General features: G+C 45.0%; 1 pseudogene; it reads right to left on the bottom strand.

The window, feature by feature from the left end:
- Window positions 1-804: 804 nt before the first annotated feature.
- On the bottom strand, window positions 805-16,271 carry LOC125526815 (annotated as a pseudogene).
- Window positions 16,272-19,328: the final 3,057 nt, after the last annotated feature.

Consider the following 19,328-nt stretch of genomic DNA (forward strand, 5'->3'; position numbering starts at 1 on the left):
GTCCGACAAGTACTATGCCGCTCAAATCTCTCTCGTCTGATTCCGTCTCTTGAAAATTGGATCATCAACCCGTATGTACTTGCAGTTTTGCTTGGAAGTTTGCATGACACTCTGATAGAGCGCTTTTGTATGACACTGTGATAAAGCGCACAATGGCTCCTCGGTTTTTAGAGATACTAATTGAATGCCTGTGTGTTACCGCGGAACGATAGCAATGCCGATCCGAACAACTTCGGCTTGAAACTAAGGGAATTGTTTGCCATCAATCAGGCAACATCAGCCAATGGGATCATTGAGAATAGAAAACTGCATGAAAACAGTGTTCCTCTTCAAATATTCCTACACCAGGAGTCTACCCCCTCCCGTCAACCTTAAATAATGCTCTGCTTTCACGCGTTCACTCTTAAATGGGCCAGTTCAAAGCAGCTACATAGACGCGACAGGGTGCCCGCATTTGGTACACAGTCCTTGCATTACGCGGGGAATAGGATCCACAGGAAAGCACAAAGTTCATATCAATTTAAAAATCAGAAACTCATGAAGACATGCGCAAAGTTCATAACATATTTAAAATCAGAAAATCCTGAAGAAATGTAAATTTTGAGGGAACCAATGTTTCACAGATCAGAACATACTCCTATGCACACAGCAAAAAAATGTACTTCTACAGTACAAATAAATAACGCTAATCACGTAACTGAATAACCCCACTGAGAACAATATCTGCACCAAATTTACATTGGCATAACTCAATCACGCAATTCATGCTCCATCGATAAAGCTTTATTTTACTCTATTCCTCAATTACCTTGTAGGAGGCGGGACTTCCTTAAAGAATCTATCGATTTCCACGATGGCAACTCCGTACTTATGTCCAATGGCGAGGCTACATACATATGATACTCTGGTCAGACATCTGAACTGTGGAATAACATTGTGAAGAAAAATCCCCATGCTCAATTATAAAACCGTCCTACTTTGATCCCGTAATTTAATGGTTGTTTCGGATAGCTGCTATATGGAACATGTTTTAGCAAAACGGCTTAAAGAGGATTTTGGGAAAACTAGTTCAAGTTGTTTTTTCGGGGTGTAAACGTTCAAGTTGTTGTTTTGTTAAAACTGATTTATGGAAATACTTTGTTTGGAGTTAATAACTTCAAATAGGAGACATGTGTAATATTAGATGAAGTTTCATATCTGACTCAAGATCACAACCGATCTTTGATGCTGCCACTAGTTCAGGTGATCCTCAACCTCGAGGAATAGCCCAAGCTGCCTTTCGGAACCAGCCAGTGTATCTTCACGCTAGGCATCACCGTCCTCTTTGTCTCCAGCACGTCCCGACGGGCCATCTCCCTTGCCCTGGACCTCGCCTCCTTCTCCTGCCTTTCCGAAGATTCCTTGCCAAGGGCGATCAGTTCGTGTGTGCTCTGCTGGATCTGTACTGTCAATGCTCTAATCTGAATATGAGCTGCTGCAATAACTGCTGGAATTTTAGTTAGAACTGCTGCTGCTGCAATCACATGCAGAGTTTGAATTGGAATTACTTCTGCTTGAGATAGGGTTGTTGATGATGATTGCATCTTCATCAAGATTGTTCACCGGTGAGGCTTTGCCACAAATGGCCACGTACTCGTCCTCCTCCTCCACGAGCTCCGATGCCGACATGATCGCCGAAGGACAGACGCCACCGACTATGTCGACATCTCCCTCCTGTCTGGTCATCCTCTTTGGCAGGTGGCAGCGACCATGGGCAAGGGCTGGCACTGGCAGACTGCTTCGAGGGTAGAAGTAGCGGGTGGGGCCAATGACAAATAAGGGTCAACAGTGGAAAAATCTTTCAAGGCCGGCGCTACAGGCCGGGGACGGCGGCACCACCGCCACCCCAAGAGCTTCGCATATCAAGGACAAGCTTTGGGAAAACAACAATGGAGTTGACTCACCGAATGAGATTTTATAAAAATGTATATTAATCTTTTTCCCTAAATGCGAAAATACGGGTGTAGGAGTACGGAAGCACTGCTCTTTCATTGACTATGTTAGTACTTTTATCCCCTCAGAGGGCTGTTTGGGATTGGATGTTGGCACTGGACGAGATGGCTTTAGTTTGTTAGCCCGCTTTGTTCCCACCAAAAATTTGAAAAGAAGATGTGTGGGGCTAAAGTACAAGAGTTATAGGATTTATTTCGGCTACCTTCTTGTGGCCTTGATGTTTGCAAAACAGACAACCTCGCTGAGACCGAAATTAACCGTTCTTTCACACCTGCAAAATTACGAGTCATACTATTTATTTCTAAACTTCTTACGGAATTTAGCTAGCCATGTATACTCTACATCATAATAAACAAAAAGAAAAGCAGAGGAAGAGAAGGGGAATGGTGTAGCCATGCTATTGGCCCTCTGGTTTGTATATAAGGACTTGAGTTGAAAGCATGCTTGTAGTTAGAGTGTATTACTTGTGGATTGTCTGCTTTCTCCCGTATGGATTCTGACCCAAATTTAAACATCCACGTGTTACTATGTGATTGTTGTTCAAAGGAGATCTAACATCTACATTTATTTACTATAATGACCATCACATGTGTTTCTTTAGTACAGTGACCCTGAAAATTTAAAAAGAACTATGCCCGAGGGGAGTAGTAGGAAGCCACAATGGATTGTAGCGGCTGCTGGAGCGTTATACCTGTAGGTTGTGGAGTCGTGGAGAGAAACACAATAGCTCTTTGACGCGGTAACCAACACTGCTGGACGATCTGGGTGGCAATCGATCACACCAACACTACAGGGATCTTGGAGCCCCTTGATTTCACTGATACATGTCTGTGTTCGCAAATCCCAGATCTGATTGATATTAGAAAATGAAGGAGAGACTTTATTAATGTGAGATGTGAGTCATGCATGCATGCAACCACGCAGTACAACATCTGATATCATTTGTTTGTTTGTATGTCTGATAAGTATCTTTTTGTTTTGTTGAATTAAGATGATGATCTAGAAGCCATACGCGTGCCGTCCCAGTTGTTGAGCTCGAAGACCATGCCGATCCTGTAACAATGTAGTGCTGCTGATCAACACACGTGGGATAGTAATCAACACAGGCCTGTACCCTTTCGCAGTTGAGGCTGGAGAAATGAGTGGGGGATAAAATTCTCCAGATCTGTGAACGAGAAATAAATAAATAATATCAGATGGACAATCGATATTTATTTGTAGCTACACACGAGGACGAGTAAAAAAAGGAATAGTAGTAATAATTAACCTTCACTGTGCCGTCATAGGAAGCACTGGCAAAAGTGTTGGCGTCATGCGGATTAAACTTGACTTGGTTCACCCAGTGCAAGTGCCCAGTGAATGTCCGGATGCACTCCCACCCCTTCTCCCAGTTCCAAAGCTTGATTAGTTTGTCGGAAGATGCTGACAGCACAAATGGTTGAGTCGGGTGAACGGCCAATGATGTGACCCAACCATGGTGAGCTTTGAATTCCTTGACTCTCTTCATTGTCATACAGTCATGCACGTGGATGTACCCGTCCGTATCACCCACCACGAACAATTGCTCCGTCGACTTCATGATAAACCTAACGGTGTTAACAAACACCCTAGAGGAGACAAACATTCTGATGGCATGAGCCCACCCAGGGTAGAATTCACGCTCCATCATTCTTGTCTGCATCGCACAAAAGGTATGGATACAATTTGAAATCAGTGTGTGAGGGCCCAGCCCATCAATGCATCCCAACAAGAATATGGATACAATTGGAAGTCAGTATGTAAGTATATGTGAGGGCCCACCACATCAATGCATCCCAACAAGAATACGGCTGCATCCTACGTATATACATACCTAGGTCTTGTAGTTCCAAATGACAAGTCGTCTGTTATGGCCTGCCAAAATCCTGAGAAACATAGTAGGCATAGAAAATAATTATTAAAATTAGTCATCAACCTGTGCACATGCACTAGATAGCTTAATACTATTAGGGAACAAGGTGATAAAATACCTCGATGACACGTGATGCACTTAATTTTTTTATTTACAAATATATTTTTGTGTGGGAAAAATACATCAATCTTGAAGCAAAAGAAAATTGTATTCGCTTAGGCCGGATTACATAGTTTACAGGCAAAATGTATATGTTTTTATCTCCCACTCATTGTACTATTTTAAGCTGTCAAGCTAAAATCTAAAGAGCTTGTGTTAGCTGAAGACTAACATGTTTTTATTTGTCAAACTACATAAAATGCTCTAATGAGCTAGTGTTAGCTCAAGATCAACACTTTTTTTAACAAACTACATAGAATTAATGCTCAGACACAACTCATTTCTTTGAGAGTCGATCTCGCGTCCTTGCAAGAAGTAAGTTGATCTCGAACGGCTCACAAGAATTGAGCTTTTCTTGCATCCCTAGTTTTCACAAGGAGCAAGAACCACATAAAGTGCCCCGGAGGAACTAAAAAAATTATAATCCCTGGACGTGACTCGTACAAAGATGAAGGTCAAGCGTAGAGGTTATATATGGGCTGCTGCATTTAGCTGTATAGTAGGCAAAACTTATGCTTCCACCGGTTTCTAGAAAATTTACATCATACACGTCACTCTCTAGGCGCGGTAGTCGGAATCGCCCTTGCCGGTAGCCCGGCCTCGGTGCCGGCGCCTTGGAGACCTCGTGGCCCAGCTTGGTCAGACTTTGCAGAAGAGGAGGACTGCACCAGCACGCTTTGTGACTTCATCACAGTGGTCGGGTCCCCTGGCTCGATGTTAGCAGTGCGGGGCCTTGTCTTCCCACCAGGGAGTTGTCTTTGTCCTGGGTGCAGCGGGCATTCCCCGTTGGGGTTATTCACCGGGGAGGCGGAACATGGCATCGCCGTGGGAACTTCCTGGCCAGTGGAAGCGGGGCGGTGTGAGGTACGCAGTCTGTCGGCTGCGCTGCTCTCGAGTGCGACTGTCGTCGGTGCTTCCCCAGTGGGCACAAGACTACCATCGTTGACCCTCTCGCGGATGGGGCAAGGGTTCCACCATGGAACCGCCCTCACTCTACCTCGGGATGGGCTAGTACTAAGGCCTAGGTTGACCAAGCTCTCTCCTGGCCCACGGGCCCCTGCCAAGATGTCCGAGTGCTCCATTCAACGAAATTAAGGACAGTATAACTGAGCCTAAAGAGAGCTCTCTCACGCCCTCAGCGTTTTCAGCCGTCAGATTCGTGTTAAATTAGTTTTTGGCCGTCCGATATTTCTCTAAGCGCTAGTTATCCGCGATTTGGGCTGGCTGTCCTAATAGGCCGCTATTGTGGAAACTTTTTCGAAGGCCTGTGGTCAATTGGGCTTCTACGCACAGCCCATTTAGGTAGAAACTGATCCGACGCTCGGCTAGGAAAAACTGTTCGCTCAAACAGGAGGAGACAGATCGGTGGGGGCGCTCGATACAGGGGGGATGCCGGCGACGCGGGCTATCCGCGATGGGATCCAGCGTCCGCTGGTCTTCTCAGTGGATCGAGCCGAGGCGCTCAAGGAGATCCAAAGAAGAGTGAGGCCTTCTCGGTGGATCCAGCCAAGACGCGCGAGGGCATCTACTTCTTAGAATCTATTATGATTTACGGTGTTCTCTCTACTCCAAAATGAATGCAGTTCTCGGATTCAAGGTGGGTTGTGCTTGGTGCCTGGATGGGTTGGTTCTGCTCGATTGTAAGGTGGGTCATCAAAAGTACTCCCTCCGTTCCTCAATATAAGTCTTTGAATAGATTCCACTATGGACTACATACGGAGCAAAATAAATGAATCTACACTCTAAAATGCATCTATATACATCCGTATGTGGTTCATAGTAAAATCTCTACAAAGACTTATATTTAGGAACGGAGGGAATATAAAGCAACATTAGTATTTTCCACTTCTTATGCAAAACTGTGACTATCGGAATTGTAAATCTGAAAAAGTTCTCAATAGAATTTGCCATTTGTGTCGGCTGGATGCAAGAATGTTGCTTATTTAGCTCATAAAGTGTTTGCTTCATGTTCCTAAACTTGGCCTGAATAGATGTTGGTCATTGTATTTTAAGAGGTGTACACTAATTAATTGTTGTACAAAGCTCTTTCCATTTTCTATGAAAATCCAACATTTTGCTTAGCCCAGTGTATCATATTGACTGCGCAAGAGATGTACCTTACATTCAGTATTAAACTATTAATAAGTGCACACTCAGACTTGCCTTTGATGGTTGCTGCTGCTATAAACTTGAGATTCTCCGCATAATATTATCCTCCCTGCATATACGTAGCACTGAATTTCTAGGTTGAGCAATTATTTACACGAGAGAAAGATTAAAGCCCGAGTGTAGTCATTTTGATATATAGCGCTCATTGCATAAGCTCTGCCTGAAGTCCAATCGATCAGTATGTTTTCTTCCTATTTTTGGAACCATTTGTAAGTTGATCCAGTTTGGAGAATATATCCTACGTGAGGAAGATGACGTTTCAAGTGCCAAATGAAGACAATAACTAATAAGATGGCTTTTATTTTGATTGTATAGGTCAGCAAATGCAGCAGTTGGTGTGATCGCAGAAACAAATGCTGAAAAAGCACTCGAGGTTCTTACTTCTAAACAAGGCTCTAACGTCATGCTTAATTCTGCAGATCTGATTTACCATTGTTTGATATATTATTCTCTTTGCAGATGTTGTGAGATATGTGTGGCATTAATCTTCTGCTGCCCTACGTTTTCCCTTTCCCTCTCTTTACCTACAAACATTTATATAAAAACTTAGAGGTGGCACTTGGGAGTGTTTAAAAGACTGGCATCTAATATCTTGGATGCATGATTGCGTATTACACCATGTTTATCCTGCTCATGTTCTCCTATTTTGAACTCCAGCCTTGAACTTGAATGCCAGAGTCCATAGCTACTTGCCGTCCCTAGGCGAGAGGTCGTCAAGATGGCCGCCGTGCCGGCTGTTCCTTCCCCTGCCGTTGCGGCCAAATGTGTTCCCCTTCTAGGTGAGATCTGCAGCGCCTCTCTCTGTCTCTCAAGCCCTAATCAACGTTGTGGCAGCGACCGGCATCACAGACGACATGCCATACTCTCACTTCCAGGCAACGAGGCGGCGGTGCGTGCGCCCCCAAAATAAATCCATATGCGAGCAAATCGTCTCAGTGTTGCCTCCACCTGAGCGACATCTACAAATTCGTTCAAGGCCCCATCTGGTTGTTATATTGGGCAGAGAGAAAAAACATAGCCTACAGGTTCGACTCTTAAATCCAATGGTTCGTCTTCATATTTCTAATAGGATGGATTGACACTATTATTTTGCTACATTTATGGAAGTAAGTCAAACTATCCTCATGTGTGATTCTCTGCATAATATTCTCCCTGCATATATGTAGCACTAATTTGTAGGTCGAGCAAATCATATACTAGAGAGAGATTAAAGCCTGAGTTTATTCATGTTGCAGGATAGCGATCTTTGCATAAGCACTGCCTGAAAGCCAGTTGATCAGTATGTTCTCTTGCTATACCATCGTTGATTAGTATACTTTGTTTGATAATATTTTCCTTTCTATGATGATGCATGTTGACTAGGTTTGTTATCTCCAATTCTCCATAGGTATCTATGTAAATATGTCAACGTGATGTTTAGCATTGCAAACTGAACTTCATATTTATATCTTTTATTTGTAGTGGACTGTATTACAATTAAGTCTTTACAACCTGAACATGATAGCGATGACATATTCTTTGCTCTCTCCCCGTGGTGGAATCCAAGTTAACTTCTAGGGCACTTGTAGGTGAGGGAAATGATGGCAAGCTTTTGTTCCCCTTCTATTGAGCCTTTTTTCTCCAGGAACGGCGTCAATACCACATACCCACAACCTGCTCTTGTTTGGAGGTGGGCCCTATATTAGCATTTTGCTGCCCTATACATTGTTTGATTTTGTTCGACCAATTCCTTTTTTCTCTATTTTCCTTCATTAATCATCATGCATTTGGTTATGGATATGTGTGGGCATCTACAATTAAAAAGCAGTCTCGCTTCATGGTTGTGGAATTGTTCTCATTAGTTTGGAGGAACATGTCTTGGTCATGATTTAATCGTTCGACCAACTATTACAATCTGAATCCAATGGGACTCCACACTTTCGCATTGAATCTTCTTACATAAGATCTGGTGCAGACATCATCTATTGAGGCTTTGCATTCCCTGTCAATGAGTACATCCGGTGTCAACCATTTGCTCTGCTCCGGTAACACATGTCGCTCACTCCACGATCTAATAGTTCTGTATTTTGTGGAGCCAATTAAACCTCTGTGTCCAGTTATAGTTGTAAAATTGTAGTCATGGTTCAGTTGTATGAGCATATCACATTGACCTCTCCCTAGAAGCAAGCACATCTTTTTGACTGTGAGGTGTAACTTGTCTTTCTCTTACAAAATTTTAAAAATGGCACACATCCTATAAGCTAATGTTGGGATGTTAATATTTTAATAAATAATTTTACAAATAGAAGCAAAGTTCAGCTACAACTAGGCTTTTATTTACTATATTGCTTTGCTTTTGTTTAATTGGGTTCTTTTGTTATTGAATATAAAAGATTTAAGTTTGCTCTTCTCCTTTCCTTCCATAAAAATAATCCATCATATGCATATTTCTCTCTAAGCCTTCCCTTGCAGATATGGAACCAGAGGATAGTATTCCATTCTTCGATGAAATATTGCCTATTGAGAGAGTTGTCTTTCGGGCAGGTGGTAGCTTTTGGCTGTTTATATATGTTGATTTATAATTCTTTTCTGGTGTTCACAAATAATTGATTTGTTACATATTTTCCAAGACTAATTATGTATGTAGATTATTAACTTTTTTTATTAGTGTGGAACATGCGTGTCTTTGTCTACACAAACATAACTTTATTTTCACAAGTCCATGCATTACAAAAGTTTTTAGCATCAAGTGAAAAAATAGCCGGGCGAAGCAACGCGCGCCATCAATGATCTAGTCACTAATTAAGAGGTACCCCTTACATAGGTTATCCCAAACTCCTCTGATGGTGACAACCGATGCATCGCATGTGGACCACTTGTCGTCACTATGGAGTTTTGGTGGGTTTTTTCACAGCCATTCGTAAGGAATATGAAGTTGGTTGTGTTTTTTAAGATCTGTTTAAAAAAAATATCGTGAACCGTGAGTCCAAATTACAAACCGTTTTCACCATTGTATTCCTCATGTGGAGATATTGAAATTTAACGTGCACGTTGATAGGTCTTGATGAACTTATTTTTGGGTGAAATTTATGCTCCCAGCTAGCACTAAGTTGTGCTCCCAACTGGCACTAAGTTGTGCTCGCAACTAGTATTAACATGTGTGCTCCTAACCACACTAATCTATGCTCCCAATGTGAACTAATCCGTGCCTACCTAGTACTAACCCATGTTCCCAACGTGAAGCACAACTGTGCTCCAAACATGAATTAAACCGTGCTCCCACCTATTACTAATTAACTCATGCATCCACCTAATACTAATCCGTGCTTTGAATGTGAAGCACAATCTATGCTCTTGCGTGAAGCACACTTGTGGTCCCATGTGGAGCACATGTGTTCTCGTATGTGAAGCACACATGTGCTCCACGCAGAAAGCACACCTATGCTCCACCAAAAAACCAGAAAAAAAACAAATACATAAAAATAAATAAAAAATCAGGAAAATAATAATAAATCTGTTCCTAAGGGAGAAGAGTCCAGTTGGCAACACATCCAGTGCTAAGGGAAAGTGCCCCTGCAGGTGGCACTCATGGATAAGTTCCTCCCTTGATTCAATATGACATGTCCCAGTTAAAGCAAGCGGCACTGCGGGAATGGATCTAGGTCGTGTTGCACTAATGGACCCCTGAGCCGGTCATCCGATGGTTTTGGATCCAAAAGGGATCGACCAACCTGATTCTAAGGTTTATGCATCTCGCTTGGTAATTAGACGCTTGACCTCTCATGATCCTTCCGCTGCCTTCCCATTCCCAACCTCTGTTCTCTTGTTTCAGAGTGAATTACAGAAAACCACCACATTTGAGTCTAGGGTAGTTGGGAACCACCATCGATGCCAAAACTATTTTTAGCGAGTTCGATAGTCATGGTCAAGTAGATATCTGACATGTATATACATGTACGCAAGTTAAAAATACCAAGGATAGGATCCCCGAGTGCTATGACTGTACCGATGAGGGGGGTATGTACGACAAACCTCACTTGGAAAATGATAAGTTCTTCTTCCTCACGCTTAAAGAGGGCTACAAATATTATGCGGTAATTTTTTTTGGGATTATATTATAATGTAATTATGAACTTATTTCCTTCTTAATTAAGCATGGCTAAAGATGTTTGCTTTAACATGTAATTTCATTTTTTCTAAATTTGAATAGTGCATCCCCTGCTATGCAAGACATTATGTCCTAGACAAGCTCTATTGTGATGACATTAATAAGGTGGATGGGAGGAAAACATACCTTAAGTTGAAACATGGGAGGAAAACTCTGTGATGTTCCACTTGATCGCTGGAGGCGGTCTCAGCCACCTCTAGTATGCGTACGACACGTTGTTTATGGTGGATGGATCCGACCATGACATCATCAACCTGGAGTTTCTCTTGCTTTGTTTTGAGCTGATGTCTGGTTTGAAGTTAAATGTCCCAAGAGCGAGGTGGTGGTTCTGGGTTATTACTCGCTAGACGATTAGCAACACATTGCGAACAACCCGAATTACCTGCTCCCCGCCTTCCCCATTATCTACCTGGGTTTTCCAATTAGTGACTCGTGGATCCTAATCTAGGACTTAGGCGTACTAGTAGAGTGGTTTAGGTCCCGTATGGAGCCATGGCAGGGCAAGTTCATGTCCAAAGTCGCTAAGAATATCCTAAATAACCCTCTACCCTACCCATGTTCCTATGGGTTTGTACCTTCTCTTCGATCTGATCCACACAGAGATGGACAAGGAAGTTTATCACTTCTTTTGGCAGGGGCCCGATGAGAAGTAGAAGTACCACATGGGCAAATGGGCATAGGTTCGCTATCCCATAGACCAACGCGGTGTAAGCCTTTTCCCTCTAGGAAGGGTTGGCGAGAGTTTTACTTATATTTTCTTCTTGTGCATCGTGGCTCAATTCGTTTGGGGTTGCCTTCGCGAGGCCTTGGGGTGCAATTGTTGCCCGACGCATTTGAGTGACCTTGTGGTAATTATTGAGTCTCTCACCGGTAGGAGGAGATGCCCCCTCTTGTTCTCCTTTGCAGCCATGGCTTGGGCCCTTTGGGCCTCCCACAATAAGATCAAACCACTCGCTCCTAAAAAAATAGGATCTGGCCCGTGTCGCTCACCTGAGCGACACTGGCGGTGACCATTCGCTTAGACGCCATCCCCGTCTAGCCATTCTCCTCCTCGTTATGACCATAGGAGGCCTTCGGCCGAAGGCCGTGTAGCAGAGGGTGGCGGCAGGGCTTCTTCCGTTGATGGCACATGGTACAGCTTGTGCATGGGACGACGACTACAGGTAGGACATGGCTAGTGCTGGTTTTCTGCGGTGCTCGAGGCCGGTGTGCTTCCCGTGCTCTTCCTCGTGTCCCGGTGTTGCTCGCTTTGTGGGTGCTCTTCCTCGTGTCCCGGTGTTGCTCGCTTTGTGGTGCCACTCGGCCCAAGGGCTGGGAAATCACACTGCATTGGGGCTCAGCGGCGCGTCTCCGATGCGGGTGACGGCAGGGTTCAGCGAGTGGCGTCTTGTGGCTCGGCGAATGCACGTGATGGTGGTGTGGTTCTATCCTAGATGGTGTGCCATGGGACGGTTTGTTTGGCTGCGGCGCGAAGGACGGTGAAAGCCGTGCTTGGATTATTTTTGGGCCGAGATGGCGACGTCTTTGGGCATCATTACGTGTCGAAGGTGTCGTTGATGCCATTCTCATCTACCTACCTGCTGCTTGGGAAACCCTAGGTTACGGTAATCTTGGATCAGACGATGACGTCAATGGTGTCTTTTTTCTCTCTTGAGCATTGTCTTGGAGCTGCATCAGTGAGGTGGGCCAGTGGATGTTAGTAGGTTCGTGTTGTGGGGCACGCTTCCATGTCTCACCGGTGCTCTGTTTTGGGTGGCTGAGGCATTGAGCCGTAGCATGGGTGGTGACGTCGCAATATGAAGCTGGTGTGTGGCAATTTTCCGGTGAGAATCACAGCCTTAACAGGACAGTGACAACTCGTGGTGTATTGTCTGGGATGTCCAGATTTATCATTGAGAGACACTGGTGATGGAAGCATGGAATTGCCAGATTTTCTGTAGGGTGGATTCCGTGATGACGTATTCTCTCTCCTGCGATCAATGGCTCCGTGATGGGCTATTTGCTTGGTGTGTGCATAGTTTACGGCTTGTGTATATTATGTCTGGGCCATATAGCTTACATCATTTTTGGTGGCTACAACTGCTTGACGTGGATCAATGTTGCTTTTCATTCCTTCATCCGCCTAGACATAGCGTTGGTCTTTTACGGCTTTGCTATTGCTGTCGTGATTTTTATGTGTGTGCGTGATATTGGGGGTGTGCATCCTAGATATGAGGAGGCCGGATGTATGCTCATTGTGTTTTGTATCCCATGATGCTTCATTGTGAGTTAGTAAAGGCTGCACTTTTTCGAGAAAATGAACCGCCGCAAGCCTGAACATGCGACGTGAAAGCAGGCCAATATCTTGGCGCCGCTATCATTTTCGACGGCCTTGTCGATACGGCGACGCTAGAAGCACATGCTATTACTAGGCTCTGGTACTTGCTGCTGATTTACATGTCGAGTCCATATGTATTGCCTCGACTGCGTTGAGGTTGTGACTGCCATTGAAACGGCGATTCAGTCGCTATGCTACCATCTTCAAGATATTCACCCGTGGAGGTTTTCGAGCACTCAAGGTCATTCACGAGAGCGGGAACCCGATGGGGAAGCTCATTCCCTTCTGAAGGCGCTTCTTCCCTTCCTTTTGGGAAGCTCATTCCCTTCTGAAGGCGGATTCTTCCCTTCCTTTTGGGCATCATGTGTGGCTTTATGTTTTGCTCGATTTATCTGTATCCTATGAATATTGAGATTTAATTAAGGGTTGAGATCCTTAAAAAATTGCATGTCTTGCTTTTATATATGCAGCAGTGACGGCTTCCTGTGTGACACTTCACACGATGGTTGTCCAGCTTCAAGTGGTGCGAGTCATCTGGTTCCGGCGAGCTAGCGCCAGTCACCTCTATGTACCTGTTTCTAATTTTTGGGGGCTTGTTTGGTTGTGTCCCACTGACTTTCTGAGACCTTTTACGGTACATGAAATCATCCTGGGCTGTTTATTTTTGTGAATGATCGGTCCAGATGATGCTATACTACACCAGAATTAGTGTAGTATATTAAGGCATCACCGGTATTTTAGCCGATTCAATTCCTTAGGCTGAATTTAAGTTTTTCTTATGGAACTTGTATGTGTAAGTGTCCATCCGTAAGGGAATGTAAGAAAAAAAACTGCGGGAAGGCAGCCATGGCCGTGTCGAGCAAGTCTTACGGTCGGGCAACGTGCTCATTGTGTTTTGTATCCCCACCAGCTCATCTGTTCATCCACACCAGGCTTCAGAGGTCCGCCCGTTCAAGAATACTGGCCACGTCAATAATCTCCTTCTTTTGCATGCATCGGTCGTGAGCAGATGCAACTGCTATAGGATATGATTTCAGTTGAATTCGTGCAGGACATATAGAGTCGGAAGCAGGACGTATAGAGTCGGAGGCTAGCTATATGTGTATACCTTGGAACTCGACAAACACAATGGTGCTGTGTGGTGCTTAGCGGTCGCCGAGCCACACAGCAGCGCTTATGGCATACGGTAGCGCAGTGTGGTCAGGCGAAGACCAATCGACGACCGTTTATGCAGCAGGAGGATGCAAGGTCATGGGGAGGCTAGTAGGAAATTACTAAACTCCAAGGTTGAATCATATTGGCTGTTGGATCAACTTAATAATACTCCTTAAATTCGGTAATATGATGTACCGTAAAATATCTCGACTTCCTTTACCTTCGTATTTCTTGTATGGATCTTTGGTTGGTTGCTTTATCTATAATGCAAGGCTAAGGCCTGGTTTCTGAAGTGATTAAGTGTATGACACTTTGTACACACGGTTTCTGTAGTGATTAAGTGTATGACACTTTGTACACACAACAAACAATAAATACCGCTAGAAGCTTGAACTCACCAAGGCTCTGTAGGGTGCACATCCATTGAGCTTAGTGCAGTGTAATCACCCTCACGGAGTATGACCTGAAGTAAGCATGGTAGATCAAAACATGTGCCGTACCAGGCCGAATACAGAAAAGGTAAAATATACGGAAAGAAAGTATCAGAGAATATCCTAGCTAGCATCTACTTGATCACATTCAAACCCATCAAGACCAACAACTAACCTCAGATGTCTTCTCACACGTTGTTGCACAGATGGCATTTAGGGTAACCTCACGAAATCCACGGCTGTTTTCTTTTCTAGCATCCTTAAAATACGTCTCAAACGAACCATCCGACGACAGTACTTCCCCTAGGATAGTCTCTACGACCATGTCAAGCACGCTCATGTTGGTCGGCGGCTGCTCTACTTGTTTCATCGATACAAAGAAGGTGTGTGTGGACCTTGGTGGCACAACACCGGATACATCTCTCAGATAACGGCCTGCCTCCGGGAGTTTTGCGACACACCTCACGGACACATGCTGATCATCCATGTTATTAGTTACATGAAATGGGCAGGACATAATCTTATTCGGCCCAAAACAGAAGTGGATCTGGAGGGGATGGACATCTATCATCTCAGAGTCCTTGACCACGCAAGTGCTGATCTGCATGCAAGAAGAAAGCCACGAGGTTAACTGCAATAAAATGGTTTCGACGCAAGCAAAGACGGGGTGCATCATACCACCCGTCTATGCCACGATCAAAGTTACGAAAATTTAATAGCCATTGGCATAACATTTTCAGGTCAGAAGCATCAGTAATATATATATGTTCAAGCTTGACACTTGTTTTTGTAGGATGGGAAAACAATAAAAACGACTACAATCATAAAATAAAAAAAGATTGTGGTATTTCTGATCGTACCTGGTCAACTAATGCCCCATGATAGTTTTCTTGTGTCTCTGTCTCAGTTAGCATATTAACAATATCCCCTATAGTTGGCCTTTTCTGCCGATCGGTCTCCAAACAGCTTAAAGCAATTTCCATGCATATATTTACTTGTTCAGAATACGACTCCAACAAATACCCGGACACCGCTGATTGTAGCCTATTCCTCCAATTCCCATGCACCTGGCAATTCAGAACACATCGAACGTTAGTTTATTAGATTAAAGAAAACAGAGCGCTAGCAGTGACAATATACGGCTTATCTTAATTGGTAGACGTAATTCTTACAATCTCAGTGAATTGCTCAGAGGTCATTTCAGCACTTCTGCAGTGGCCTGTAGGACCTGCAATTATCTTTATAACTACAACTCCCAGGCTGAATATATCCAGTTTATTTGAGATTATTCGATGATGTATAAACTCCGGTGGTAAGTACCCACTGCAAGCACGACACAACGGGTATATATGTTACTGGCATTCCCTGTGCCTAACACAAATAGGAATTCTCTGTTAGAAAATAAAACAGTTCACATGAAGAAAAAGCTTACTGTGTTCCTATAGGACTATTAGTGCTATGAGATTTTTCTTCCTTGAAGAATCTGGACAGTCCGAAATCAGCAATTTTCGGGATCATGTTCTTATCCAGCAATATGTTGGCTGGTTTTAGATCAAAATGAAAAATAGGAGGCTTCAGTTCCTCGTGAAGGTACTTCAAACCATTGCAAATACCCTTGATTATAGCGTAGCGCGTGCGCCAACCATGTCCATTAAATTCGTCTATATAAATAGAGACAATATTAGAATTCTTGAAACATGTATACAAAAAATGAGAAGTTACCGTGCTACGTACGTATACAAACCAAGCATCATCACAGATTTACCAAAAAGAGAGTCGCTAAGGCTTCCATTTTCCATAAACTCAAAGCAAAGCGCCCTCTTTGTCACATCAGCAAGAACCTTACTGTTGTTGTACGGCAAATATTCACGTCTTGTTTCATGGCAATAACCAACTAACTACACGATGTTCTGGTGTTGCAGATTTGCAAGATTGTAAAATTCCTTATCAAATTGCACATCGTCATGTCCTGACATGTCGTGAAGAATCTTTACAGCAAGTTTTTGACCATCTTCCCGCTTCCCCTATTGGACATATACTGTTTAGTTCTCTGATTGCAGGGATATATGTGGCATCCATAAAGCAGAAAATATTACTCAAGTATACTCATACTTGAATAGGCGTAGATTTTTGGAAAATCATATATATATATATATATATATATATGCAAGTTGCTCCTCAACAAGAATGATAGAAAACGAATATAAGAAAACGGTGCCATTTCTAATCATATACTTATGAAATTGAGAATGGTTAATCATACCAGGTAAACTTTTCCGTACGAACCGCTGCCAATTACCCGGTCCTGAGAGAAATTATCTGTCATAATTTCCAGTGAATGGAGTGGCACACGGCTTGGCCCATCAGCCATGTTATTGGTTCACCTGGATGTAAAAGCAGAAGAAGCAGGAGCATGTTTACACAGATATAATAAACGTTAGCTCAGATTTCTAAGCAATCTAACCTGTCGGCTCTTTCTTGGTTCTCCGACGGCAGTCCAATCGAGCTTTGTACAACGCAGATCTACAGTCGAGCTTTGCACAAAGCAATTACAGCACGACTGCCATACACGCACAAGAGATCGGCGAGGATAAGTAGTAGAGTCAACGGAGAGCACTAACCTGCAGCTGCAGAGGAGGACTTGCAGCGGGGAAATATGAGAGGAGCGCTCAATAAAATGCAAGTGGAAGGAAGGAAGGAAGGGAAACGAGGCGTCTCTTCTCCGATCCATACCTGTATATCTGTATAATTTGCAAGTGTGGACGAACATGCGATGCGTGCGTTGACCCGTGCGGTAGGTAAAGACTCCGCGGTTCCACTTGCATAGCCCGCTCGTGGTTCGTGGAAGGAAGGCTCCGCGCCATGTAGCTGTACCGATTCGTTGCTCCGTCCCAATCAATCGGCGAGACGCCTGGTTTTCCTTCTCTCGCCCCGTCTCTGACTTCTCGCACTGCCGGTCGCCACTGCCTACTCCGCGGCCATGGGGAAGGGAGGCCGGCATGCTGCTGTTGCTGTGTGTGCGCGCAGCAGTTGTCGCTTGGATGGGCACTCCCATCCCTGATGGCCTTCGCTGCTGCAAAGCCTCCTGGGAAGCTCACCAATGCGCCACCTCCCTCCCAGTTCATCGTAATGTTTTGCACGCTAGGTGCTTGACAAATTGTCCAGGTGTGCTAATGGTCTTTTTATGGTTGTGCTGCAGGCTACATTTGAGACCGAGAGGGCGAGACCTTGGAGCTAGCTTCGTTTCCTATCCTATTTGCTAAAGGATTTGGTGGGTCCTTGTTCTTCAGTTTTTCCCCTCCATTCCTCTTGAATCTGTAAAGAATAAATATCTGTTGTTGGTAGTCTAGGTATCACGACTGTACACAATTTTTGGGTGCATCAAAGTACAAATTGACATGCTACTTTGAGGTTGATAGATGATACTATTAGCTTTGTACTCTAAGGCTCGACCCTCTCTCGCGCCGCCACCCGCGAGGTGGCCGAGGAGGGCCTCCCGATCAAAACGCCACCAGTCTACCTCCTCCTTCCTCGCCGCTGCCAGAGATTGCGGCTGGGCGAAGCCCGACCGGCGGCGGCGGCGGCGGGGCTAGATCTTCCTCTCGCATGACAGGGCGGAGCGGGCCGCTCTCGTCGGGTCAAGGCGTAGCACGGGCGCGGGGCACCGCGGCGCTGGGGCGCGCCGGAGCAGCTGCTGCATGGGGGCGTTGCGGCGTGAAGGGATGCATGGTAGGAGGGGCGTGCCTCGAGGCGGCGGCCGGATCTGGCCGGTAGGTGGCGCGGGGCGGAGGTTACTGTTCCCCTTCCGGTGGCAGTGGCTGAGGCAGTGGTGAAGCTCTGCCTCGTTCACGTGTCTCGCATGCCGCGGTGGCGGCTGGCAGATCGGATCTCCGAGCGGCAGGTGGTGGCGGCGGCCACGCTGTAGACGCTCAACCTCGGGTTTGGCTTCGGATTGCGGTGGTGGTGGTCATCTCCTCCGTCAGAGGTGGCCGGCCTGAGGCTGGGTGGCTGGATCTCGAGATCCGTCATCTAGTCCTGGTGACGAGTTGGGGAGACATAGTTGCCGGTGAAAACCGAGCCGAAGGCGGCGTTCGGTGTCGTACATTGATGAAGGCATCATCCTGTAACTACTATCGACCCACTCGTACTGCTCCGGGGAAAACCCTAAGAGCTGGTCTTCCAGATCGGACGATGGCGTCACTGCGGCATCACTGCGATGTCGTTTCTCTCTTAGAAGCATCGTTTGTGGAGCAACATTGGATGATAGAGGCAGGAGGTGGAGCGGCTTCATCTTGCATGGAGGTTCGGTGGAGATGTCAAGTCATGCCTAGCCGACAGCTGCTACGCTTTGTCATGCCTGTTCGGCAGGTGCTACGCATGACAGATCTTCCAGGGACTTCAAGCTGTGTCGGCTGGTGGTACTTTGCGGCATGGTGCTTCGGTGTACCGTTAGCGGCCGCGATGTGCTCAACAGTTTGCGCGCAGGGAGGTGGTGCCGTTGGGTGTCATGGTGGCGTCGACGGAGGACCAGACTGGCAAGGATGATGTGGATCTCTTTCCTGAAGATGGGTTAACGGTTTGATGATGATGGCGGCCTATAGAACGTGTGCATGTGGTGCACGCTTTAGGTTTGCTGCACTAGTTGTAGGTTCCGATACGTTATTGGATGGATCAGCGACGACACCGGTTTTAGATATGGGGAGTGAGAGCACTTCACATTATTAAGTTTGTAGGTGTGAGTAGTGGCTTCGGGTGGCTTGATGTATGTTCTGGTCAGATCTTTGTTGAATAATTAATAAAGATGGATGTATACATCGATTGATGCAGAGGCCGGTGTCTTAACCTCCTTTTCCAAAAAAGAATAGCTTTGTACTCTAATTATTTCTCACTTTTTTGCGGGCAGTCAGCGCAAGTGACATTTTGTTACAGTTTCCCCTTTCTTGATGCCTTTGCAACATCATTCCAGATTGGAGAAATTCTTATTATGAAGTAAATCAATTGACTCCCTTTGAACTACTACTAAAACTGAAAACGCACAACTTCTAGTTGGCTTCAACAGAATAGCAG

The sequence above is a fragment of the Triticum urartu genome, unplaced genomic scaffold (genome assembly GCF_003073215.2).
Source record: "Triticum urartu cultivar G1812 unplaced genomic scaffold, Tu2.1 TuUngrouped_contig_197, whole genome shotgun sequence".
NCBI lineage: Eukaryota > Viridiplantae > Streptophyta > Magnoliopsida > Poales > Poaceae > Triticum > Triticum urartu.